Genomic DNA, 6,000 nt, shown 5'->3' on the forward strand with positions numbered 1-6,000 from the left:
ACAGTGAGTGGAATAAACACACCACGTGACACATTCCGATCACAGAGCAGAATACAGTACATAGAGATCAGCATAGGAATAATCACTACTGTGATACTGATAAGGCAGAGACAGTATCCAGCATTCTGCACTGTGTACAGTATATATATTAGAGATGTGCGCCGACCCCGTGTTTTGGTTTTGGATCTGGATCTCCCCTGGTTTTGGATCTGAATCTGGTTTTGGATTTTTTTCCTCCATGTTTTGTTTTTGTGTCTTGGTTTTGGATCTGGATTTTTTCTTAAAAAATCATAAAAATAGCTAAAACCACATAATTTGGGCCTGTTTTTGTTCCTACAGTATTATTAACCTTAATAACAATGATTTTCAGGCATTTCTAGGCATTTTTAACCACCTCACAATATTGATTTCACTATTTTTCACCAATACAGGCCAAAGGCTGCAGTGAGCTGGCCGGCTAAAGTAAGCAACAGAGCAGGGGCACAAACGCACGGCTGTTTAAAAAAATATAGGACATCTATGAAACATTGCCACACAGCAGTGGCAGACAGGATGGCAGTTTAATAAACTATAATAATGTCAGTCGGCAATGCCCCAAATTGTGCCAAATGTAAAGGAAAGAGGTGCAAGATGGAATTATCCCTCCCACCCACTCTTATGTGGGATATTAAAAAGACATACACAGTTTAACAAACCAAGCACTTTAGCCACTAGGACTGACACTTTCATGGCTGAACTCCTTGGTTTGTTTGGGCCCCACAAAACATTTTTGGAAGGACTATCTTCAATTATTAAGGAGGAGGTTGATGAGGGTGTTGGTGGTGGAGATTGCATGTTATGGTCCAAACTGCTGGTAGCTGATACTGGACTGCTTGTTATTAATTTACAAATTATAATTTTGTTAAACAAATTGTATGAACTCGCTGCAAATGACGTAACAGGGAGGAGGTGCCTAGATGGTTAACGTCCCTTCCTCTGCTAACTTTGGTTTTACAAATGGAACAGATGCCTTCACAACTGTTGTCAGAATTTAGATTAAAATAATTCCACACCCAAGACGTTGCTTCTCTGGCTTTCTTTTTATCATTAGCAAGAACTGCTGCGACTGGTGGCTGATTTGCGCAAACCACATCCTTGTCATCAACATCCACATTAGCGTCAGATAGGACACAAATTTCCCCCTCATCCTCCTTTTGCACTTCCTCCACACTATCATCCTCATTTTTTATTATTTCACCATCTAATACTAGCACAGCTGTCATGGCGTCAGTGATACGCTGTGAAACTGGGTGACAGCTGTTATACTTACTTCCTCTATCAAAGGACTGTTCAATTGTTTTTTAAATTACTTCCGATCACGAATGAGGATGTTGATGATGATGCAGGGAGAGGGAGCAGGTAGGTGACACTGGACTTGTTACGTTTTGAGTTTTGGAACTTGGCGACGTACACTTTGATATTTGATGAATGCGCTCCAAGTGACGTAACAAGGAGGAGGTTCCTAGATGGTTTAGGTCCCTCCCTCTACTCACTCTTGCATGGCAATGGGCACATATGGCTTGACAACTGTTGTCCGGATCGGGATGGAAATAATTCCACACGTGAGAAGTAGATTTTTTTGTCTTTTGTCCCGGCATGACAAAAATGGGCTTTGGCTTTTTCAAACCATGGGCAACAGCTGTTGCCTTACATACACAAAGGACATCCTCGGCATCAACATCCTCATCACTAACATCTTCATCATCAACATCCTCATCATCCTTAGCACCTTCAACTACCAAAATATCCTCCTCCATGTGCAATTCCACAGAGCATCCTCAATGACTACGTGTGCAAGATGTTGACTGCCCTTCCCCACATTTACAGAGGGCACACAAATGTTGGAACTTGGAGGATCCTCCAGTACACTAGTATTTAGGTCTGGCTCACACATGGCAACCGCGGACACACTTGCACTCTCCTCGGGGATTTGTGATTTCGATTTCTCAGGGCACACAGTTGGTTTTCCCGGAGCTGTCTTAACAACTTTCACATTTTTAATTGTACCACCACCACTACTACTACAAGCAGAAGGGCTATCAGTAGTCTTCTTCATAAAGAAAGGCCAAGGCCTTATCCTTTCCTTGCCACTTCGTGTAGTGAATGGCATATTGCCAATTTTTTTAAATCTAAAGGCAAATATCCTTTCAATTTTTTTTTTCTTAACTTCAGTAAAACTTGCTTTACTATTACTACCATATCGATGGCGTGACTTAAGCCCTGGGGCATGGGCCTTCCTAGAGGTCGAGGAAGTTGACGGCCTTGAACTGCTGGCGGCAGCTACAACATGTGGTTCTTGGCCTTGCTCTCCTGTCATGTGACAGCCCTCCATATTTTCTGCAGTCTTGAAGCAGTGTTACAAGCACCAATGTAGTGTAGCCAAGGTGCGGTTAAAAACAGTTGTGCGCGCACACAAAAATATTAGAAAAAAAGACAAATGATGATTTTTATGTTTTGTCAGCTGCAGAAAAACTTGGGCCCAGAGCACCGATTGATCACAACTGGAGTCGGACAGCACAAGGTTGCAACGTGCGTTACTGGCTGGCTCTTGTGCGCTACTGCGGTTAAGCCAAACACCCACGAGCACACACAGAAGAAAAAAATATAAGACACTTTTATTGGTTTTTTTGGAGCACATCACTTGGTGGGATTTCACACTGAAGTGATCGCAGTGCTTGCGGCAGGGTATAGTCAACCTCAAGCGCTGCGATCGCTTCCGATGCTGCTCGAGGTACCAATGTTTTCATGCACTTCCAGGAGATGACGTGCGCTGGTGGGCGTCTTATGAATGGCTGGTGGGTGTCTGCATACACTAAGTGATCGCACTCCAAGACATAGTGGGCGTGCTAATGCCTTGCCATGCGATCGCCTGCCTTGCTGGGCGTGCGCTGGATTTGCATACGCAGGCTGCGAGCCTACGCATCTAGCGAGCGGGTCTGAATGAGCTCCTTAGTGTATATGAGTGTGTGTGTGCACGTGTTAATTCTATATATATATAATAGATTATAATAAAGCAGATACCAATAAAATACCAGTGAATGCAGCAGATTTACACCTCATTGATTCCTGTGCCAAAAGGTATATACTGTTCACATGCCCAGCGATTAAAGAGAGCACAGACAAAATGCAGGGAGACAGAGGATGCAGGATATTTTCATGATTTTGTATGTGCTGCATTTTAGGTTATTGTGTGAGCAGAACACCTTTTTGTATATATACAGTAGTACAGTCATTTTCTTTCTTTGAAATACGTACTAATGCTATACATTGGCTACTGCGTACCAGCTAGTCTCACATAAGGGTGCAGATTAACTGGTGCACCAACAAATGTCATTCCCTTTGTAACATCTAAGGTAAAAGCCCCTGGTATAATGAGCAGATCGTATAACGCCCCCCTGTATGTGGCACAGCAATATAATCCTGCATTTAGCCACATTTCACTTATTTTATTATATTTTATGCCATCCAACATAGAGTAAAAAAATTGTATCTTGATTAGTTTCTCTTTGAAAATGATTTACACCTTAATAAATTTGTTACACAATATATCATAAAACCTAGACAGAAAACACTATGGGCGTTTGGCTTTGACAATGTAAGGAAAGATTTAGAATACACATGAAGCATATTTTTATTGAAATTTACTGTTCTTTCCCTTAAGACGAGCTAGACGAGCAGGAAGCAATGTAAAATATCCATGCAATACTAGAGAACAGCGAGATGAGGCTCTGCCTCATTTACACACACATTACATATTTCACTTATATCCTAGACAGCTCTCCTTCATTCTGAGGAATATTGGTGGATTCATTTGTCTACTATGAAAACATATACAAATACTGTCATTTTCCCTCCTCAATCAGTGATTAGAGGAAGCCAAGAATCTTGGACCACACGTAAGTCAACTGTGGACTGAAAACTTAGAAAATTATATTTAGTTTGGACTAAAAAGGCTGCACTTTGCCAGTTATTTCTTCATTTTATTTTTTTTACTTTAGCAAAAGTGTCTTTTTTTATTGAAATTTTTTGAAAAGGGACATGGGGGCTGAATCAGACCCGTTCACTATGATGCGAATGCTCGTAGCTGGTCGATAGTCGCTAACTGCGCATGCGTAAGCATCGCAATGCGCGTGCGCAAAACAATGCGAGAGATCGGGATGTGTTCGCTCGCTGCATATAGACTGCCCAGTAGAGTGATTAACAGGAGAGACCGTTTGTGGGTAGTGACTGGGGCTGACCACTGGAAACGGGGGAGTGGAGGTGCGAACGCAGGCGTGCCTGAGTGTCTCAACGCCGTTTCAGAGGCGTGCATAATTAACAGGCAGCATCATAGTACATGTCACTTGTTGGGATTTCACTCTGAAGTGATCGCTGTGCTTGCGGCAGGGTAAAGGCAACCTTCAGCGCTGCGATTGCATCCGATGGTGCTCGATGTACCAATGGTTACAAGCACTTCTAGGAGATGACGTGCGTAAGTGGGCGTCTTATGAACGGCTGGTGGGTGTCTACATACACAAAGCGATCGCACGCCAAGACATAGTGGGGGTGCTTATGCCTTGCCGTGCGATTGCCTGCCATGCCGTCACTTAGCCGAATTTGCATACGCTGGTAGCTAGTGTATGCATCTAGCGAGCAGGTCTGAATAAGCTCCATGGTGTACACAGGCACGTACAATGTGTAGGGGTGTGCATGGCGGAGATTAGCGTGAAGTAGGCGTTCTGGGCGGCTACTGGACAACGAATATCAAGTTGCACGGAGCAGCTGTTTCTGATTGGAGAGTCTCGTGGGCGTGTATCTAAACCTCTGTGCGTTTCCGAGTGATGAGTACAGGTAAGAGACACCTTTACAGTATCTGACGGATCTCCTGCAACTTGTACAGGGCTGGTGCACGTGCTGATATTAATGATATTGGCTGCTTCTGTGGACGCTAAAAAAGTGGGTGGAATAGGCTAGCTCAGATTTGCGACTTACTTTGGCGGATTGTTGCATTACCATATAAAAGAAAGGGCAATGCTACCGGCTGTAGGGAACAGCAGCAGCAGAAGCATCCAGCTCAGAATAATACCCATATTTGTACTTTTTTGTATTAATGTAATGTAATACTTATATAATGAATTATGTATCATTATGTATAATTTAATTTATACATGTATATTGTCACGACCAGGGTTTCTTGGCATGGTGGTCGACGGGTATTACCTGTGAGGTCACTGTGGCGGGGGGCGTCTGGCGGTAGTGCTGTTGTGTGGCGAGTGACATTGGCTGGGCGTGGTTCTGCGCGGGCATGCTGTCACATTGGACTGGTGAGGCCTGGCAGTGCTTCCGTTCCGTTTGGCAGGGGCGCCGCCATCTTGCCTCTGGCCATGTGATTTGCTTGCCCAATCCTGGTTTGCTCTCTCTGGCCAGTTACGGCACAGCACTTGGTATTTAGGGAGGTTCAGAGCCTCACTTCATTGCCAGTGCAACGTGTTTCTCAGCATAGCTGAGAGAGAGTGCCCTGTGCTCACCACCTGTTACCTGTGATACACTACCTGCCTGCTTGTCTGCTCCAACCCCGCTGGACTATCCTGCATCCTCCATTACCTACCCCTTGTCTGAGTACCTTAGTCCTGCTGTTCACCCTGCACCTTGCCTCCACTGACACTGCTGGATATTTCTTCCTCAGTCAGCATTCTCATTAATCAGTCACCACCTGGACAGTTCCCCTTGTCTGCCACTACCTGGACATTTTCTATTAACCAGTCACTACCTGGACATTTTCCATTGCCTGTCACTAACTGGACTTTTTCTATTTGCCTCACTACAGCTCCCAAGTGCACTTTAGTGCTATACCCGGACTTTCTGTTTTACCACATTCATGTCTGTTAAGCCACTCATTAAAAACTCCACATTTACTTCTAAACCTGCTTCAGTGTCTGCTCCTATTATCACCCCGGGTCCACAACAAAACCAGAACCTCAC

At 44.1% G+C, this 6,000-nt stretch overlaps 1 protein-coding gene across 1 annotated transcript in view; it reads right to left on the bottom strand.

Annotated features, from left to right (window-relative positions):
• Positions 1 to 5,723, bottom strand: part of AGMO (alkylglycerol monooxygenase) — a 289,406-nt gene extending 283,683 nt beyond the window's left edge. Inside the window, exon 1 of the mRNA XM_088453145.1 lies at positions 5,642 to 5,723. The gene's annotated coding sequence lies outside the window, so the exon portion shown is untranslated. The remainder of the gene's footprint in view (positions 1 to 5,641) is intronic.
• Between the last annotated feature and the right edge of the window lie 277 nt (positions 5,724 to 6,000).

Source organism: Taudactylus pleione, unplaced genomic scaffold (genome assembly GCF_031769625.1).
Source record: "Taudactylus pleione unplaced genomic scaffold, aTauple2 ptg000571l, whole genome shotgun sequence".
Taxonomy (NCBI): domain Eukaryota; kingdom Metazoa; phylum Chordata; class Amphibia; order Anura; family Myobatrachidae; genus Taudactylus; species Taudactylus pleione.